This window comes from Meleagris gallopavo, chromosome 2 (assembly GCF_000146605.3).
Source record: "Meleagris gallopavo isolate NT-WF06-2002-E0010 breed Aviagen turkey brand Nicholas breeding stock chromosome 2, Turkey_5.1, whole genome shotgun sequence".
Lineage (NCBI taxonomy): Eukaryota > Metazoa > Chordata > Aves > Galliformes > Phasianidae > Meleagris > Meleagris gallopavo.
In genome coordinates this window covers 18567928-18590440 of record NC_015012.2, presented here as the reverse complement: position 1 = coordinate 18590440, position 22513 = coordinate 18567928, and the positions used below count along the sequence as shown (strand labels likewise).

At 35.8% G+C, this 22513-nt stretch overlaps 1 long non-coding RNA gene across 1 annotated transcript in view; it reads right to left on the bottom strand.

The window, feature by feature from the left end:
• LOC109365893 overlaps nucleotides 1–20750 on the bottom strand; it is a 21820-nt gene extending 1070 nt beyond the window's left edge. The window contains exon 1 of the long non-coding RNA XR_002111728.1: nucleotides 16670–20750. This is a non-coding gene — a long non-coding RNA (uncharacterized LOC109365893). The remainder of the gene's footprint in view (nucleotides 1–16669) is intronic.
• Nucleotides 20751–22513: the final 1763 nt, after the last annotated feature.

Here is a 22513-nt window from a genome sequence, read left to right as displayed (position 1 = left end):
TAAAAAAAAAAAAAGAAACTTGTCTTAGTATTCACAGCCTAGAAGTTCTACTGCTTGACCACAATTGATGTTTCTTTTAGCTGGAATTTATTTTTAGAATCAGCAAGGGTTAAATTTACCATTCTCTGTTTCTGTTCTTGTATCAAGGTCAGAATGAGCAGGTAGCCCAGTTCACAGTTTGCAGGACTAATAAATCTTTCCAAAGGTCAGCATCTGCAGTCATTATCAACTAATCAGTTTTAATTGGTTTTTAATATATAAACACTTGGGATCATGTAGAAAACATCATGCATGTTGTTTAAATCTGATATATATTTTTAAACATAGCTTGTTTCAGTCAGTTCATTAATATTTTAAATAAAGAAAATCAATACATGCATTAAAGCTGCTTACCTTCAAGTATTTCTTGTTTTCCCAAAATATTAAAGATAAAAATAAATAGGTACACTTTTTACAGGGAGGCTTTTATTAAAGCTGCTGCCTCTCATATGAGATAATCAGATCAACTTCAGTGTAAATCAGTATACATGGATTCAATTGACTTGATTCAGCTGACTTCCAACTATTGCAAACAGATTTTTTTTTACCATTTAGATTATTATAATCTAGAGGCATAAGAACAGTAATGTAAAATATCACAGTACATTTTAAATGATCAAAACAGAGGGTTTAAAAAGCTTCGTTGAGATTTCTTTTTTAAGCACAGTATTTGGAGAGTTTCTCTTTAGCTTATTTTTGTGGTGTAAAATATTTCCACTTTTAGTCATGATTTCTCACCAGATGTAATGTCTAGAAATTCAGCAGAGTGATACCATGCAACCTCTCACATCCAACAGGGTCACAGTTGCTGAAATGATAAAGGATATCGGTCTGGTCTGTCCCTTCATTGCCATATTAGGTTCCTAGATCCAAAATACAGACTTTTCAAAGTACCTGCTCAAATGATAAGATCCTAGAGGCTCTTGTATATGAGGATCTTCTTTGAATTTTAAGTTTTCTTTCAGTGTATGAAAGGAATGACCAAAGTCATACAGACCACTCTTAAGACTAGATAAGAACAACTGGCTCTGCTGACCAGTTGCTAACGCAAGGGTTTAAACAACCCTGGTCCTAGGACAGCCATGGACTAATCATTGCTACAAAACCTACTGGCTTCCACTCCCCTTCCTTGTGTCAGAAGAATGAATTTAAGTGAACTTTTATTTCCTGAAATAGGTCTTTGGGATTGGATGTGAGATAAATATATGTACTTTTATCTGCCTTCTTGTCCTGTTGGATTCTCGGACACTGTCAAGGAAAGTGGCTCATCAAAGTAGATGAGATCTTTTTACATGTGCCTTAATGCTTTCAAGGATGTTCCCTTGGACAGTTTGGACTGTGTGAAGTGAATCTGCTGTCCAACTAGAAGAGAAGATGAAGATGCCAAGTGGCATGGCTCTTCTGCCTTCTGAAGCTACACTCTGATTTGAGAATGAGCAAATACAGCGCAGACAATTTCTTTTGTGAGTAGTGTGTGCTCTGAAATTATGGTGGTTTGCATGGCCCTATTACCATAAAAATATTTTAAAATTAATAGTTAGCGATTAAAATATTCAATTCTAGTCTATTTTTTACTCTTTCTTTTCAGAATACAACATTAATTTTAAGATAAATTATACATTAACTCTATGTTTATTTTCCAGATTTGCTTAGTGAAAACAATAGGGTTTTGAATTATAACATTTCTGTAATATACTCAAATATTTTAAGAAGGCTTTTTAATTTCTATGTCTATGTCAGATTTTGTTCTGATATTAAAGACACTGGATGGCATACCTACATAGTAATCTATAGAATTTATAGCTTTTGTTCATCCAGAAGTACTTCAAATAAACATTGTCATTGCAAAATTTCTCAGTGGATTATACAGTATTGCAAAAAAAGCATCAGAGTGCAGCACCTTTGAGCTTATGTTTGAAATGCAGGCTACTTTGGACCTTGGTATGTCTAACCAGATGATGTCTGAAGGACTAAGCCTGTAGGATTGGATTCACCACTTGTGCAAAATGATGCAGAACATTTCCTTCTGATTGAAACAGGAAATGAATTAGATTTTGAATTGCAGAGCTACTCAAAATATTCATGTACAGTTCGTATTTCAGTAAGCCTGTCTACTGTATCTAGTGATATTAAGGAGAATTCTATGGGATTGTATAAGATTAGAAAATGTTGCATTACCTAAATTACTTAAAATCCCCAATTAAAACACAGAAAAATTACTTAAAATCCCCAATTAAAACACAGAAAAAAAATGTCCAGTGAAAATTAGAGACTATAATTTGACAATAAGAGAATAATAAAAATATTATTAATAATATAATAACATAACAATGTAATTAATAACAACAATATTGTACAGAGACTATAAGAAGGGCTCTATAGCCACCCAGATAAGACTGATATTTTAGAGAATATTAGAAACTTCAAAAGCAAAAGTTTGCCAGAAATTTGCTCTATACACACACAAGCTGGCATCCTCAGCAGCATAAAGTAATTCCCTCCAAGTATTATGTCATCTAAGGAATAAATGTAGGCTGAGTGTCTGACGCCATTTGCTACAGTAATATATTACCTTTGCAGTATTATCCAGTCTACATATTAAACTTTTCAGATTCATGACTTGTCAAGTTAAATAAAATAAATATTGAAAAGAAGTGTTATATCTTCAGAAAGATGCCACACTTTTCCAATTTCCATTATTCAAAGCTTTAGTGCTAAAATACTTCTTAAGTGTTAGTTAGACAATATATGTCACGAGCAGACAGCAGATGAGCACTCAATGGAGAACCTAACTCCATCGAACCTAACTCAGGAATCTGTATGTCTGTTATAGCCAGTGGGAGCCTTAACTTTCCATGACATGTTGGTTACTTGGCCCTTCACATGTCTCAGCTTAAGAATGCAAAATTGGCAAATCCAGTTCAAACAACATACAGATCAATAGGCTATTGGATGAGCTGGGTGTGTTACAAAAGCCATGAATCTAAGGGAACATCCTTACATTTCATGTGAGGTATTATCATGGTGGAAAAATTGAAAAAGTAATATATTAGAAGTCAATAGACATGGAAACTATTTACTGAGAAGCCAATTCCTTACCTTCTTTCAAAAGAAGGCAGAGGTGGAAGTGTATTTTAGACGAGGAGATATTTCCAAGGTTGATTTTGAATAATTTATTCAGAGAAATGGTCCTCTCTTTTTTCAAAGTCACTGAAAGCGGAACACTTACTTGACTCTGAAGAATTACATGCAAATATTAAAAGGACTATGGGCCCAGTCTTACTCTCACTGAAACCAATCGGAAACTTTCCATTGATTTTGTAGGATAGATCAAGCTTTGTATATATACAAGATCCTTTGTATACATGACCTTCCTCACAATGTTATCCCATCAGTTTGATTGGAATTTGAATGAATGGAAGAAAATCTCTGATAGAAAAAGGGTGCTGCTTCTACTTTTCAACTAAGAAGCTAGAATTTCTTTATTACTTTCTGTTACTGTAGATTGGCAGTTAATACAATCAAGTTCATTATGATCCAAAGTTTGCTAATATCAGAAAATGACTTCAGTTGACTTTGCAGCAATCCATAGTACTCATTCTATGTGAGACGATTCATTTAAAGGATGCAAAATCATCAGCCTTCATTTCTACATCTGATTATTTTTACTTACAATGGGGAGTCTGAGTTTAGTGGGAGTTAAAGAAGTTTAAGGCAGTTTTAAGCCTGATATAGTGTTAAAGAATAAAAACAGATTTCTGGACAGGAGGAAGTCCGGAAAGCTCAAGAGGTCTGGACAAATACTGCTCCAGTTCAGACTCTGTCTCCAAGCTGTAAGTTAGGCTTTAGATGTCAGCCATTGCAAGATTTTTGTAAGCCTCTCATGAATACATGTGTGAGGGCTTCCATCTACCATCTTCTTGATTTTTTCCACAATATTGTCATTTTAATTTCATTCTGAAATATTTTTCCTTTGAATATGACACCATAAGTCACTCTGGTATTTAAGCTAATAAAAGTGTGCAACTATACAAGTCCTTGAAAATGAACGCTACATTATGTGTAAGGGTTGTCTTATCACTTACTGTACAGTTTAGAGATAATAAATCTAATTGATTCTCCCTTCTGTTATCTTAACACCAGAGCCCAACGTAAACTGTACAGCAATATTTAAATGATCACAACCCAAAGTCAACATGATGCTGTGGAAAAGAATAGAGCAATATTCTTAATTCTGAAAACCTGTATTGGTAATCAATTGGAATGCAGGAGCAATTGAAGAGCTGTCCAATTTTCAATTGCAGTATAAGTTGGGAAACAATTTGAAAATAATGGCTCATACAAAGAGTTTTTGAAACAGTCGATATGGTCTTCATGTGAAGGACAAATAAGAATTTGGCAGTCTACCCATTGTTCAGCTTTTGTGCTTAGACATTATCTGCAGAACTCACTGCAGTAGCCCAACTGAGATCCCAGTGTGAAATCTTCCAGCGCAACTCCAATGAAAATGTATATGGTAGGATATTCCTTCTGAAGGCATATTCAGTGAATGTGAACTAATGTGTACTATAGCATTACTATGACCGTTACTATCAATATATTAGGGCTGCTCCAAAAGTAACGCCTCCTATTTTATAATGTTGGTCCACAGTGTCAGTGGTGGATGTTGGTGGTATAGCAGTAGAGGTTGAACTTTCTCACGTATAATCCACTACATTTTTTTACCACGTGACAGATAGAGGGGCACTCTGACAAAATGGTATCTGATAAGGAAGTGTGTATGAAGCAAAGGTGTGGAGTTTAACTCCTCCACCATGGAAAACTTTGCACCCACTGACATTCATTGATATTGAACCTTTATGGAGACCAAACAGTGGATATGAGCACAGTGAAAGTTGTACTGTGCAGGCGATATTTTCCTAGCAACAACTTTGTCATAGCAGCTGTGAAACAGAGGGTCACCTCTGCTGGTGCAATTTTTTATGAGTGCAGCATTCAATCTTGTGTTCATCAGTGATGAAAATGCATAGGTAATGGTGCTGTCTGTCTTGAAAAATGTTGTTTTGTAGCTCATAATTTTCTTTATCAAATTGTCTTATTGTTCTTTTTGTATCTGTTCTAGTTTCCATGGAAATAAATAGAAGGCATTACTTTCAGAGCAACCTATATATATTCACTGATACCTTGCTTTAATGAACTGAGTCACATTTGAAATACTCACTGTGTTCTTTTTTATTATATTAATATTATTTTCTATTGCAAGTTTTCCCACTGTGTAGCTCAATGATGTCAATATAAATTTTATTGCACACTGGACATTACGATTTGGAGATACTATTTATGCAGCTTTCCTTCTATAGCAATAAACCTTTCAAAAACTTAACTCTTAACCTGAATTAAGTTACAAATTTGCCCTTCTTCTTTCAAAAAAATGTTCTAGATTAGGTTAACTTCCATGGCAACATCTGGCCAACATATATTTTGGCGTGACAGCTAGGAGATGGTTATCTCCAATGTGACTGAAGCCTCATTTCATGCCTTTACCTCTGTACAACAAAGACTGTTATCTGCTAATATGAAAGAGTCTTGGCTGATGCAAATAGCATGTATTTCTATTGCTCAAGATGCAAAAGGAGAAAGGTAGGTCTTCTTGAACGAATGCCTGCCTCTGTGCTCTTGGATACCCTTAAACAGCATTGTTCTTTGGGTTTAACATTCCTGGAATCTTCTCGAGGCCTTCAACTCCTGACTGCAATAGCAATCAGATAAAACCTACCATCACAGTCACAAAAGTAGAACAGCTGCATCAAACAAAGCCTTTGCTCCTTCAGTGTCAAAGACTGACAGTACTGAAATTCAGCAAAGAGAATAGTTTGTCTTTGTAAATTCATTTTATAAGGCACTAAGATGCATTCTGTGATTAGTGACCGACTCCGTGATGTTTCCCACAGACTCAAAGTTGGGATGCATTTAAAACTTCAGTAGATTGACTTTTATTTACTCACATGTTATGGATATTACTCTGACTATAATTTCTCTGGCTACTTTGGATTCAATAATGTTTGATCTACGCTGTAAAGCTCTTTTACATGCTACATTTGTAAAGCAGAAAAAAAGTTATTTTATCTTGGGTTAGCTTCAAAACTATTTCATTTTCCATGTAAGGGCTGGCTGCACTTTCTTAGTTGATTGCTTATGACATAATTAGCCAGCAATCTGGCATCAAGTTAGGATATGCAAGTATTACAATAATAGAGCCAATTGTATAAAAGTTAAACAAATGAGATTTGTAACTCTGAAATCTTTACAACGATCAGAGTAAGCCTGTTAAAAATAAATATCATCCTGTAATGTTAATCTTTTAAGCTAGATCAATTTAATTCATTCCACATGTGGGAGAAATATTAGCAATTTTATTGCTGATTGACTGAAAAGGATGTCCTGCATGAACTACAGTAGCAAAAGCAGTTGGACAGGTACAGCATGTCTTCTGTTATACGAGCAAAAGAGAGACCTATAGGATCATAAGCCAGTGATGTGTAAAATTAGAACGGGTCAGTATTTATAATTCTTTACACAGACAATTACATCATGTCTAAATTAGTAAAGCAAAATCTAAGAACCTTTTAAGGTATTTTTAGCCCTAATTATTTTACCCCTGTACGAGGCGTGACAATGAGATCAGATCAATGCTGAAACTGATGGGAGGAGAGGTGAGCAATGCTGAAGGGGCTTCATCGTGGGCGCATTGAGACTGGCCTAGGGAGAGACAGATCCCAGTGCTGAAACATTGCAGGAGGGCTATCTTTTGTGAGCCAGCCCTGGTGCTGTGTGGGGACACTCAGCCTTTTCTTTTTTAAGGACTAAATACACTGCTCAGTTGCTGCCCTCTCATGTCCTGTCTGGCAGTTTGTTTTCCTCTCCCCTCTCGTCCTTTTTTTATTTGACTGTATGATCTCTCAGGCGAGCCGGAGGGAACGAGTGGGAAGAATGTGTTAGTCCACAGCTGCCTATCAGTGGAGGACAGTGGGTTTGATTAAAGGGGAGCTCCCTCCTGGATTTCACACATCACATCAATCACATTGATCAGCCCCCAGAAAGGCAACATATTGTCTGGGAATAAGCCAAGGAGGGATATCAATTTCACAATAGCACTTATGTCTTTCAGCCAAGAACTGGTTTATTTTTGGCTACTGAAGGCTGAGACTCACTTTGGATCTCCATTTATGTCCAAAGATTTTCACTGCTCAGTAACTATTTCATTATTGAGTTATTGCGAATTTTTGCCTGAGATTTGTAGCCCTATGCATGGTTTCCAGATAGAAAAAACAGCTTCTGCTTGCTGCCTGTGTCTGATGATGGGACTTGCTATGCATGCCTTTTTGCTATTTCTTTCTTTTGCTGCTATTCTAAAATGCAGAATCTTTTGGAGTGATTTCATTTTTTATGACTTTCCCTAAAATATTTAAGATTTTTTTTTTTTCCCTGAGGACTTAATCCTTACAATTGTAAAGATTATAGGGATCCACTCTTTTCCACTCCAGAAAAAATTGTATCTAAACATTCTGTTATTTCTTCACCTAAGTGATGCAATATAATATGTTGACTGTTTTGATATATAATTTATTAATACTATTTGCAAAAGAATTTTATGAAAGGTATCTTATTTTTCAGTACTGCTATCTACACTTCCTGGTCCCAAATGTTCCAGTTTTATGGATATGTTGCTTTGTCGGATAGTTTTGTGATTGATTATCTCTGCCTGTCACTTTAAAGAAATCATTCTTACATATTGTTTCATATCACACTCCCAAGGAGGTTTCATCTAGTTTGTTGACATAATGAATTCTACACCCCATGATTAATTACTTGTATTATATTATTATACCCACCTAAATTTACTGTGATTACTTTCTCAATAATTGCTACTCTGTAAATGTATTTGAGAGTGCTTCTGTGTGTCTGTGAAAGAAAGAGAATGAGGATCAGGGCTCCGTGAGGCTGCAAACTGCTGTAGAGAGGGAGAACAGGAATTAGCAAAATGACCCCTTCATTATTAAAAATAAGGACTTGAAAGAATATTGCCTGCATGGTATTCTTCTCACGTAAAAACCTGATGACTTCACCAGTTTTCTAAAATAACACGTATCTCATAAAATATCTTTTAAGGCTAGTTATCATTTAGTACTCAAATTGTTATTCTCCCCTCTACTACTTACTGAATTATTTAGCTAATGACAGGGTGACCACAGCAATCTCTAAAAAGAGATGGCTGTCTCTGTGGTGAGCTAGAAAACAATATACTTTTTAAAAAGCTATTTTAACATTTGCAGTAATGCAAAGCCTACTAACTCTGTTGCACAAATTTGCCCTCTCCTTTCATCTTTGCTGAACAGTCAGAGAGACATTATCTCCATCACTTAATGGAGTCATTTAGCTAATTTTATTTTTCAACAATGGAGTGAAAAGGGAATTGTAGTCTGTAACAAATGCTCTGGAATTTTATAACCTATTCTGTTGCATTTATTGTCTACATTCTCTACATTATCCTGACCCAGCGTACTATTTTCATAATATTTGTAAACACACAGAAAACTAGGATATGTGCAAGTTTTAACTGTTTTGTACGAGAGATAAGCAGAATAACTTCTTAAAACTCTCCATAGTACAGACTCAAATTTCAACTCAAGTGCTGTGATTAAAAAAATATAATTAGAGCAACACTATTCTTTCTTACAATAATCAGGAGAACATAAACCTGCTTTTAAATATTTGAGCACACATTCAGCTATGAAAACCCTGCACTCTTGATAATTGTATGGCTATGCATACCTTTTCTTCATCATTCCTATCTTACTTCAGACACACAGAGAGATAATGTTCATGGTAATCTTATTTTCTAATTAGTTAAAATGGATCCTGAAGAATCAAAGACACTCACCAACTTTCCAGGTATGTGATCCTTAATTACCTGCAAGAATTTTATGAAGATCTATCTTTTTTTTTTGTCTCTAAGTAAAACAAATACCCTTACAATATTAATATTCATATCTGTAAATGTAAAGGCAACAAATTATTTTAATGTTTTTGGAGCTTTAGTATCAGGCTTTTCTGTGTTAGAATGTAGTATCATTTTTATAAAGAGTGATACAGCATGTACATATGGTATGTACATACCATATGATTATTCTTATTTATTTTGCTAAGCAATATGAAGGGTTGCATTTTCATCAGCATTACTATTGAAATTTGTGACATTTTATTGATAAAGTTCAAGATCTTAAAATTAAATTTTTACTTCTTGGCACCACAAATCTGTTTTCTCTGTGACTGATACTGTCTTCTGAAAATTCCTTTGCACATTGTGAGATGTGTACGTGTTTTAACATTATTAAGCATACTTGTGAATAAACCTCCTGCAGAGCGTTAGCAGTGTTTTCATAAAATTATTATAGTAAAAGAACAGTAAACGTTCTAGATAAAGGAATGTAAAGTAAGTATTTTTGTGTAACTAAAGCATGCCTGTGCTGCATACAGCAAACTAAATGCTTTTTATTTTTTTCCTTGAGTTTCTAAATCATATGAAGAACCCTGGAACCTTGAAAATAATAATAAAAATAGAAATAAAAACAAAATACCAACTTATGGCAACAGGAAATGTGGAGTAAAGATATTATTTGCTTAAATGAGCTTCAGTTCCTTCAGTAATTTATTGTTAAATTTCCTCGAGTTCCTTGACTTTCTTCATATTGAGCTCATCTGTTCTGTATCCACCATTTCAATATGTAGCCAGTATTATCATACATGGAACCAAGTCAGCAGTTTTGACGTCTTCATTTCAATGTCCTTTTCTGTACCTTCAGCAATGTTAATGTTACAAATTATGGGAGGGTGTATTAATAGCCATACCCAAGAAGCAGAAAGAAAAGTGCATTTTTTTAGACTAAGTACTAACTTGGGATTTCCCGGGCCCATTGTCGAGCCAGCGGAGCCCCGGCTCCTCCGTGGTGATGATAATGGATTCCGTGTTGTTGGCTCAAAGGTCGATGGGTCACCGTAAGCTCCTTAATGGACTGTGAAATAACTTTAACTGCATTAACCTCTCCGGATCACATGGGTGGCACCAACATCCACTCCTGAAATTCTCATTCGCTTATAGAGACAATACCATTAGATTATTATATTTTCCTTTTGGAATAGCAATAGGCTCAAAGCAATTATGCAGCTAAGCGTTTCCATTAAGCGAATAGGGCCTTAAAGAAGATTAACTGGAGCTTCTCCGATGTTCGGCGTAAAGGTGGAATAAGTCTAAAGATTTCAACACAATTCAAATCTGCTAAAACCTGCCATTGATATCATGGTGCTTTAAAGTATGAAGTCATTAGCCAAAATAGGAACAGACTCGCAAGGTAGGTGTGGCTGGGTGGCCGCCCACACTGAGCACCGCTCCTTTTCTGAGACATTGCTCTTAAGAAGGTTATGAAAAAATTGGCACTGAAAAAAGTAAGAAGATTGACTTCCCACACAACAAACAGCTAAGAATTTTAACCTGAAATTTAGGTTCCGCATTTTCCAATGCAAAAATCACATCTACCCAGCGAAATGGGCTGATGCAAAACATAGCTTCGTCCCACTGCAGCCACATTGTCGCCTATGTCAGGCTCAGATATGGATGTGTACTGAGGATGCGTGCCATTGGAAGGGGCATCCCAAAGCCTCACAGCCCCAGGACTGGTTTATGAGTCCCTGGAAAGTTTGCACAGATCCTCATTCCCAGATCACTCCATTTGCCAATACTGAGGAAACCATCCTCAATTCATGACAGCCCTGTTCAGCAAATATTATGTTTAAACCTCCAAGCCGATTAAACTTGGAGAGGTAAGAGCTTGCTCAAGCGATGTGCTGAGGTGGGGTTTTTCACCCCCCCAACTGCCCACAAAGTACACTGTCTGATGGTAATGAAACCTTTCCTTTTGCCAAGTATTATAATAAGCATATAGGAACAATACAATGAGTACAGCTTTGAGATCGTAACAATTATGAAAATTATTGTAATAGTTTATTTATTTCAATACACATAAAATTAGAATCCATTAGAATGAAAATATCCATCACAAATTTTAGCCATTGCAACAGATTAAAGAAACAAACACAGTACCATCCTCTGAACCACACAGCAGGAATTCATCAAAGGCAATTGGATAAAATATCATTCCAAAAAAGGATATTTAGATATGGGAGGATATATAGGATATATGGGAGCTGGAGTTCAATGTCTGACCAGTAAAACCTTTAATTATCCCTAAAATTTTGTATTTGGAAAGACAGACTGTGATTATGAGATATTACACTGACTACTTGAAAAAGTTCAAAAACTTGAGATAGTATAAGACACTGTTGTCAGAACGTTTTTTAATAAAGCTGATTTTGCAGAGAAAATGATACCTCAATTAAACCAGATAACAACACTATAATAGCTCAAAACTGAAAATAACCGTAACGTGTTCTCTTTCATCACCTGGAAATTATTGACAATATAGCTTAATAGTTCCAGCAGTAAGGTATGAAATAGGATCTGTAGAATCATATTTTCATTCACTTGCTTAGGCTTCACAGCAATACTGGAAAAAACTGAGATTACACTTTAAAATCTTTTATTTATATTTTGTTTTTTGTCTGACCCAGTAAGTATAGACCTCATGCTGCATACAGATTCATCACTACAATGAAGCCATTATTTGGTTGTAGGGAAAGGCCAGGTGATCAATCAGAGTAAGCAAAAGGCTAGATAATGGACAGAAAAGAAAAGAATTTTACATCAGTCTTCATGGGAAAGTTTTATGGTAAAGAAAACCCACTTTAGATGTTGAACTGTGTATGCAAATGTTTACAATTGCCACAACCATATGCGCAAACGTACCTAAAATATACATTTATATCTATTTGTAATAAATTATGTCAGCAGAAAGGAGAGATGGATAGCACCTGTCAAATATTAGCAAAATAAAGGATGTGATGGCAGACAGATTTTATGAAGAAGGCCAGCAGAATGGGGGTTACATTTCCCCAGCCCAGGAGAAGAAGGGCAGCACTCCCTAGAGAAGGTGCCTGCACCATGTCCATGCTGTCTGCCAGATGAACACATTAATGGCCCTGTCTTTTCTTCCTCTTCACTGCTGCTTCCCAGTTTGCTGTCCAATAGGAATCAATATTGTCTTGTAAAATATCATCTATGTAAAGAAAGGAGACTCACTGTACCTTAACTCCCTTGGTAATATCATTTTGGTCCTTCTCAGTTCTGGGAACTCAGAATTGAGGCCAAAGCAATTTGAGGTTTAACGAGTCAGGAAATACATCCATTGCCCTGCTCTGTTTGTTTCTCTCCCATTTCTCAGTATCAAGGCACTGTCTGCATTTTTCTGTGTTCCCTTAGCCCCCCGTGACCAGGCAGCTGCCAGCAGACTTGTCAACTCCTACAAGCTATGTGTGAAACTCAATATTTTTTTGCACTTCTAACATACCTGCTCTGCTTTTTTTCTCCCCTCGTGGGTAGAGATCACACCACTCTCATTTAATTCAACTGACATTTTAACCAATATTAGGGTTTTCTACTGCTTTTTTCTGCTTAATTTTTGAGAGATGGAGAGATTTTTAGCATTTGTCATGCTGAGATAGAGATGTCAGCCAAAATCTAGTTTGTATTTCCACGTACTTGGCAGATGCATAGTGTAGATTGATTTGCTAGATGGAAACATATTCTAAGTACCCACAGGTCTCTGGAAGTTGAAGGAAACAACTTAGGAACATGTCTTGGGAAAGGAAACTAGGAGATTGTTGTACTTAATTTACCCCGGCACCTTTTGCCCACAGCAAGCTCAAAGCAATGACATTTAATAATAACCTGAAAACTTGGACCTGACAGGAAATTGCAGGGGCCTAGTTATACTGCATATTGGCACTCATTGCTTACAAACTGTACAAGTGCATCAGTAATAAGTCCTCTTAATTTTATGATTTTGCACTTTTAAGGGAATTAAGTTGTTGTTGTTTTAAATAATAATTTAAAAATAACCACTGTAAACTGAATTGAGAAAGTTATCAGGTTAAAATAAAAGCTATTTAATTTTTCTGGTTTCTGAAATTACTCTCACCTCCTGGCTCCAGTATCTTGGTATTTAACACTTGAGCCAAGCTTAGCATATCTGCTTCAGAACATCTACACTTTCAGCTGAGTGTTTGGATAAACGAAAGGCAAAATCAGAAATGGTTCTTCCCGAGTGAATCTAGCAAAATTTGTCTTTTGTCAGCACAAAAATATTTTTCATGACACTATATAAGGCTGACATACGTGCGTGTCAATAATGTCATAATGCATGTCAACGCAAGTTCTTCCCTTCATTGTTCTTCAGCACTCTTCTACCTTCATACTATGTTACAGTGATGGCTGTGTTACTTTAATGGACAGACTATCTGAACTTACAATCACTGTAATACTTAAGCTATATGAGTCCCTTTTCAACAAAGATATTTTTTGAGGTCATCTGTACTCAGTGTATCCTTAAGCATAGTTCCTCAGTTTCAGGAACTTTTGCTTGAGTGGGAATATTTTGCAAATTTATGTTTGCGCCATGGGAAGATATCTGCTTTGCACTCCTTAGCATGAAGTTATTTCTCCACTGACTATCATATTTCTTTCTGTCACTGAAACCTACTTCATAAGCAAGGTAGCATTACTGTACATGTTATCATCAAAGCAGTGCTCCCTGCAGCTCAGGTTTTCCAACTGATGGGAAATTGTAAAAGGATAAAATTAGTCTTATATAAAAAAAAGGCAGCTTAAAAAATCCATTCATAAACTCTCATGTGAGTGTGGACTGAATGATGAGCTCCACATTTCATATGAAAATTGTAAGCACCGCATACAATAATCTGTTTTAAGTCTGTGAATCTACAGAACATATCTAATTAAAGTTTTACATATATATGTGTCCATCAGAGAAAGAAAAGAAAACCAAAAACTGAAAAGGTAATTCACATAATATTTTAGGGCTAATTATTTTTCTTTTTTTTCCCTAGCATACCTAGTTTAATTTAGGTAGACCTGTTTTAAACAGCTACTGAGATTTCACTGCTGATTTACATTTTAGAAATTTTAGAAGAACTTGATTAAAATGATAATACTATTTCTCCATCCAACATTGTGTAGGTAATATCCTCTCTAGAAAAATTGGCTAAAATGTGGTTAAAGATACAAATTTTAGTAAATTATAGAATGCAGAAGATGTGAATCTGGACTGAGACTTCTCAGATCCTATCTTTTCAGCCTTTAGCTAAAATAGGCTGTTTTATAATCTCAGTGTAAATCTTTCAGTATCTATGTGAATTTCAGATTATGCACCATGATAAAATAAATGAATAAAATAATATTTTTGACAGTGTCAGAGTTTTTTTACACGATGTACTTTCTGTGATTTTAAAATAGAAAATTTGTTCATTGACACCAATTATTTGCTAGCATACAAAACCATGTCAAGGTGAGGTAATAAACTGGATTGATAACTATCAGTTCAGTTGTGATTTTTATTTTTTGCATATAAATCCTAATGATGAAAAGTATAGGCTGACAAGAGGCTTCCTTGGATCCAGAAGACCCACATAATACACAAAAGCATGGATGTAAAAGTGAAAAAAAAAACAACAACAATATAACTTTAGAATTTTGGGAACTACTAATCTTTGAATTGTGGGAGAATTCACCACCCTTTATCAATTTGCAAGTAAAGTTACTAGTCTGAAATTCTGTTTTCTATTCATTCTATGTGCTGTTTGAATTTCTAGTCCCATTTTCTTAAAAAATTGATTCAGAGAGCTCAAAAAATGTACAGAGAATTGAACAAGTCATGAGTTCTGTAGTAGAAATGACATAGCAAAGTAGGACTTTGATCTGGAAGGAAAGTTACTGATGGAGTTATGACAGAGATCCATATGACTTGTCCTATGCATGTGCTTAGATATCAGTTATCAGTGTTTCGCGTCATACTATAATAAGATGACATGAAAAAAATCAGGTTCCTGGTTCAAAATAAATTAAGATTTTAAAAAATTATGTTTTTCAAAAGTGAAAGTAGGCTGTAGAGCCTACCTACATATTTTTTTGATAGAAATGAAAATCCATTCAAAGAATTTATCCAGTCTCTTTTTATTATGATTTAAAGGAGATCAGATAAATTCTTGGTATGAATTTTCATCATTTTTACCTAACAACCTACAATTTACCCTCCAGGATCACTGATATTATCACTTCTGTTTTTGTCTTGCCTCTTCTCCTGTTTCCAAGAAAACAAAAGCTAAACTGTCCTTTAATTTAAACTAGTTTAAATCAGGTCTAACACCATTGAACAGACCACAGTATCCGCTATAAATCCTGTACGTGTTTGGTTATGAAGGATGCAGATGTGTAGAAGAGGACTGAGGTCTTTTTTTAGCCAGCACTGTGAGTAGTGTGACCAGAAACTCCCAGTACAGCTTTGTGTGACAGCCCAGCAAGACTGCTTTTGCATAGAGGGCTGAGCTCAGATTGGGCACCATATTTACTCTGAGGTGTCATGGGCATTTAAAACTCCTTTTCTAAAATGTGAGACAGAATCTACTTACCAATGGCTCCATCTAGGAGTCATCCACCTGTGTGTATCACTTATAACCTTCTGATATACATTTCTGTTCAGCACTAACAAATGTGTGAAGCTATGATTTAATTTCTAATCCAGAATTCCTGTATTTCTTAAAGATGAACTGTCCTGCAAAATAAACAGAAGGCTGATGCCTTCCTGGAAGGAGAGCTGGAGGGGATGTCCATCAAAAACAACTGAGTGTTGCTTACCACAGGTACCAGTCAACCTCAGAGAGGACCAGGTTGTGCCTGGGTACATAGTGAGTTTCCATCTATAAATCTCCTTGTTGTAATGGACAGATTTAAGTAGCAGTGTCTTCTGTCTTAGACAAATAATTATATTTTACACTGAAGCTGTCTATATTTCAGTAAACCCAGATAGGGTATCTTTGCCTTCAAAATAAAGATGGTAGAAATATTGTGAAAGTTTTATTGATCCCTCTCTCTCCAAGGCTTCTGCCATGTTAAATGAAAAAGGTGGGTTCAGCTGAAGTTTGTTATCTTGAGATAAACAGTTGAGAAAATCCCAGCAAAGATAAGACAGGTTGTTATTCTCAAATGAATTAGCAGTTCAGCTGAAAGAGAAGACTTTCCCCACACTCCTGTGAGGAAAATATTATTACACTTGTTTTGAAGAGCAGAGAATTTAAATGAAATGATTTCATCAAATGCATCTGAAGTAAATTTTTATTATTATTATTATCGTGGACTGAATGTCTGCTTCTCCAGTGAAAGTGCGATTAGAAAGCTGCCAAATTAGAACATGGGACCACCATCTCTGATGATATAAACAGATAAACATAGATTAAAGTAAATGTTAAAATAGAGACTGCAGTATTTTTCACTCATGTTGCATACGTTGAATGACAGTATAATATGTAAGGCAATAGGTTCCCAGATTCCTGAGGGAGACAGAAATGTTGCCTTGGAGTTGGATTCACCCGAGAGGCTAAAACATACCTGGGAAATTTCATGAGTTTTAGATACAGGAAAATGAGAACATCTGTTGGAAGGTTACGTTCATTCACATGTGAGTTCTGTTTGGTTGCTCTGGAGATATACTATGACCCACTTCCATGAATGTGCTATCTTAAGACTCCTTCAAAAAATGGTAGCATATCAAATTGCATAAAAATTTCTAATTAAATAGATATGAGCGAGTTATCCACATAGGTAGATTCTCTCTATATACAAATGTCAACAATCTAAGACAAAATTACTGTCCAAAGTATTGATAAGAGACAAGAACTGGAAAAACAGCAGTAACAGTGCTTCACTGTCCCCAGGTAGTTTTCCGTACAAATTTCTTGCATTTCCCTAGAATTATATTTTTCTACGGAGAATATGCTTTGTTGTGGAGCACAGGCAATTATCTTGTGTTTCCTAAGTACCTAGTGCCTTTGTGCAATACAAATAAAAGAAAACCCAATTCCAGATCCCTTCAAGACTCCTATATCACCCAAGTGCTGTTGCATCAGAGTGTATTCAGAATCAATTATGACATTTAGGTGGAAAGGACTATGGTCAGCCAGGCCAAAGAAAATTCAGTTATTGATACAGCTGCGTTAAAGGTCCACAAGTGGAATCTAACAAACTAATGACAATACTCTTAAATAGGAAAAACATATAATTGTAATATTTTAATCATAAAAATAATATTAAAGCAGCTCTTAACCATTGATAAAATTCTGAGTCCTCAGCTAACATCAACATTGCTGAATTTAATGATATATCTGTAAAGTCAAAATAAACAGATCTGTTGTTTGTCATGTCTTTCATCTTAAAGCCATGGAAGTTTGAATGACAAAGTAGAAGCACACATTCCTGCAGTGGCAAGAGTGATTCTTAGTAGTCAAGAACTCACCTTGGCGCTGACAACGGGACTTATTAGTCTATCGGACAGTGAAAGATCAGCTTTTCTTTTTCACTGAAATTCTCCATTCATGCTGAACTCCCTGACAGCACAAAACAAACATGTACTGTTTCTGGAAACTGAAAAGATAAACTTACTCTTCTTAATAAAGACAACTGGGATTCAAGAGATGTGAAAGAATTTACTTCTGGAAATAAGTAACTGTAGTTTGATAATCTTGTAACTTAGAAATTGTTCTTAGCTTCAAGACTGAAGTTCAGATGGATTCTAGATATAGAAATATCCTTCCACGATTTCTTACAACACATAAACCTCCACCTGAAAGCAGGGGCACAGCACACACAGTGTAGGTACTGGCTTTTACTGCATGGTCATTATCTCTGAAATTCAGACTTTCAACGAAGCTTTTATGTACAGGATTATGAGTTCCATTTTGGCAAGCAAGTTCAGACATCTGGACCAAATTGTAATCAGAATTGAGCTCCAGGACCCAGGCTTGCTTTTAATTAGAAAAAAAGAAGTGTGTTCCAATAAGCAGACGTGAACTGTAACATAGCCACAACCAATGTCTTTGGGGTCTAAACTTACTTTTATTGAAGTCAATGGCAAAATTCCCACTAAATTTACTGGAAGCAGGACAAAGGCCATAGCTTAGATAAGAAATAAAATGGAAAAATCTTATATGTTCCAGTGAGTGTACAGCACCCAAATGGTACATTTCCAAAGTTGCATTTGTGAACAGTTTACTATTTTCTGCTCTTGGTACATGTGACCATGAACATCAAACTGGAAGTGATGAAGAATCATTGAGACTTCGGAGGAATACTGTTGACTTGTCAGCTTATTCACATAAATACTATTTCCCTTCAAAATCAGGGTTTGCTAACACTGTGCCTTTGCTTCTTTGTGTAACCTGTTGCAAGAGCAATATTCTCAGTCTGTCTGGGGTTCTGAAATATATGTATGCAAGTAGTTTTAGCTGGATCATGTCCAAAAGCAAGGGAATCCATTCCTTCTATACTGCTTAGAATCATAACTTAAGAATACTTGTATTTATTATTTTTTATTGTAAAGCTAGGCTTATATTCTCTTCTGGTTCCTAATTATATACTGATTAAGGCAGAAATATTAATCTGCAAATTAATTCACTAATTAAAACATTTTGAATTGCTTTCGATACCCATATCAGTTTTACACATATGTCGCAGATTCCTGCCCTCTCTGTAAGAAGTGAGTTGAACATAAGTCTGGAAATTCATTAGTGGGTTTACAAATCTGAGACAACTTCACTACTGCCCTTTCTAAAATGCTAACGTGCCAATCTTGGACGAGATCCAAAACACATGTAAATCAGTAGAAAAATATCTATTGACTTCCAATGTAATTTTAGATCCGGCTCATGGAAAATATGAGATTGGGTCCAGTGATCTGCCTCACAGAATTAGTGAAGAAAGACAAAACCAATATTTATTGTTATCTAATACATCACTATAGCCAAAGTTGCTGCACATATTGCTTTATGTAAAACTTGCTCAGCTTTAACATGTTCTTTTGAACTCGTGGAAATCTAGAAAATTAGGATGGCTTTTCAATGTGGATGTATCTAAGCATATATATATATCCCTGAACAGTGATGTTCAGAACCAATGTTTAGCAGAAGCACATTTCTCATCTCTTGCTGCTTTTCCTGGTCTTGAACCTTTTAAACTTCATGCTTCAGGGTAAAGCCTGTCTTGACAAATTAGAAATCAAGCTGGCCCTTAGACGAAAGAAGCAAACGAGACTGCTTCACACCTTCTTACTTACTCTATCCACCGGCCACTGTCACAGGTGCAGAAAGAGACCAGGTGCACCTAAGCCCTGAACCAGCTTGACAGTTCCTACGGTCTCTACTTAAAAATTCATTTTTTGCTCTATTATGATATAAACTGCATCTGCTTATTGATGATATTTTCAAGCCAGCAACTGTTACTACTACTGAAATAAAACATCTTATTTCCAAGGGCATCTGGGGCTGGGAAAAAAAAAAAATGGAAAGAGAAGAATTTGACTCTCCTCCTGGCTATGTGGAAAGGAGAGCTGGGTGATGCTTTGCACCATCTCAAAAAGGAAGTGGTAAAAGTCTTCTGCCTGAAGTGCATACTGTTAACACCAGTTGGTTCCCTTTGGCAGAATTAGATAAGATGCAGCTGTGTCTGTCCCAGACGCATACTTTCCTTTTGACATTAACTGCACGGGCAGCCGGCATAGTGAGTGTACTGGGCTGGAAGGTGGATGCAATGAAAGTAAAACATAAGGAGAGAGGGATAAACGTGAACAGTACTCAGTGGCAGGCCATTACAATTGTGCTACACACTCCATAGCACAGGGCATCTTGTGAAGCAGTTAGAGAGTTGCCTATTGTATTCTTCAGCTCACAAGGATCTTCACTGTACAAGAAAACGCTGGTCTTCAGTCTGTTTTCTCTTTCATCTCTGTTGAGGTTTATGAATTGTCTTATTTTTTCTCTATCACAAAAAAGTTTACATGCTGCAGAAGAAAAAGTGTGGGCCTTTGTTATTAATGTTGTAGAAATACAAATATGTCCACCTAAGAAAGGAGTCTTCATTAACTCCCACAGCCCAGAAAATTAAGGCACGGCTCATCAGGATCTGCACTTGCTGTTGGCTAAATTGCAAGGGACTAGTTGAGTTGCTGGGGTTCATAATGCTGATAGAGCGGTTTCCACGTGAATGAAGGATAAACAGCGATTAATTTCAGCCAATAAATAATGGTTTGAGGCCCACATTGAAAGAGGAACAATTACTTTTCCATTTTTCCTGCCAAATGAGCTGATAAGAGAAAACAGGGGAGTTGGCCACGTAAATCAGTCTTAATTTTATCTTCCCCATTAAAAAGCAACCATTAAGACCATCTTCGGCTCATTTCATCCTCTTCTTGTTTCACTTTTTCAATTTGCACAAAAGGGGGGAGTTTGCTCGTCATAAAATTTCACTTTGGCCAACCTATCATTTGCATCTGAGCCAATAAATAGCAATTAGCATAAACATTTAAATCAGGAACTGGAACAAATTCTTGTTCCCCCAGCAAGCTGTTAAATTACAGTATTTCACTATATATAAGAAGCGTTAGAAACAAGATCTGCTGGGCACAATTATCCCTTTCAAACAAGACACGCTTGAAATAACAACCGGTCTTTAAAGGAAAAAAAAAAACTTAAAAAAAAAAAAAAAAAAAAAAAAGGAAAAAAAAAAGAAAAAAAAGAAAAGAAAAGAAAGATCGCTTGCTGGGCAAACTTCTTGCTCACAGCCAAAGAGCTTAATCAGTACAGGGAGAAGCTATACCATTAATGATGTTCAACAAAGCCTAATTTCAAGCTTTCTGTGTAAGGGGATTTATTTGATCTTTATCCAAAATATTCCTTGGGAATTAATTTAATTTGGACTGATGTTAAATCATCAAACTTAATTTTTCTTGTGCATCATTCTCAGTTTTCTAAAATGTGCATATATTTATGTACTGGTGAGCCTGAGCTTTGCAGATCTTTCTTTTCTTGCAACATGTTAATTATGTCAACAAATGTTCAGCTAAGCATGACTCTATCTTCCTTATGATGTGGTAAATCAGGAAAAACTGTCAAAGTAACTCAAGTGGGTACAGAGCACTTGAAATAAGATAAGAAGGGGACTCAAGTGGACTCTGTTTAGATTCATTCTTCTTGACTAACAAGAATATTTTTTACCTCTTATGCAGCATTTTCCATCCTCACAGCTTACAACAAAAAATGAGAGATGCTTCCACTCTGCACTGAGGAATCTGAAGCACAGACAGATTAAAAGACTTGCTGAAGGTCATGCAGCAAGTCTGAAATGCAGCCACAGTTGGTATTTGGGTCTCAAGTATACACCTAGATTTAGGTCTAGCTTTTTCTAATGTATGTGCTAAGAAAATTGAAGACAGATATGAATCAATTCTCCCTTAAGGTTGTCTAGGCTCCTTTTGAATGTGACGGATGCTCATTACTTTCTAAAGGGATTTGGAAGATGTATGACTTTTTACAGACTGACCAGTGCATGTACCTCAGAGCATTTCAGTTTAATTCTCAAATACACTAATTTTAGTGAGTATAAGTTCCTGTCAGGCTTCTTATAGTGCTGCCTGGGGGTAGATGCTGAATGTCCACTAGTGGAGATTTTCTGTCCTTTGTCTTTACCCAAAATTCTTCATTCTTAAGGAGAAACTACATATAAATATTCATGGGAGAGTTCTTATTCCAGTGTAGTATAAGGTAACTTTTTTTCTTGTTTTTCTTTCAACTTTCTTCTCAAAGTTTTTCAAAACAAGTATTTCCAAAATGTATATTTTTTGCTGATGTATATATTTGTACATATGGCTATTTTCTTAGCCCCTGTACAGAGGCAGAAAAAGGCTTTCAAGTCTTTGCTTGTGACTTACTCCATAAAATGCCAGTCCTTGGTTTTGGATTTATTCTGCATCCAGACTTGCTTTGAGATAACAGACGGGATTTGATTTTTTACCGTCAGTTCAATTTTGATGGGAAGTCTCTGTGAGGATCACCTTATTTTGAACTGTTTGTCTTGTCTGAGGTTTATACTAAAATAGGTTGATTTCTTTCTGGGTACATTTTTCTGGTAACTTGCATGTTAATATCACGATACTAACATGGAGAATGTTTTGGTTTTTCAATAGCATGTTCCACTCAAAGATCAGAGAGGTGAATAAGTATTCTTACTCCCTCTTTAGGAATGTGAAAACCAGAGGCTGATTTATAGGCAGAAGTGTGTTATTTGAACTGCCAGTGTTAATTGAACCAGATAAGTAAAACTAATACAAAAAAAAATTATTCAGAATCTTGTTAGGCTTTGGAAGAGTTACCATATCATAAAAGTCACTTGAAAAATAACGTACAA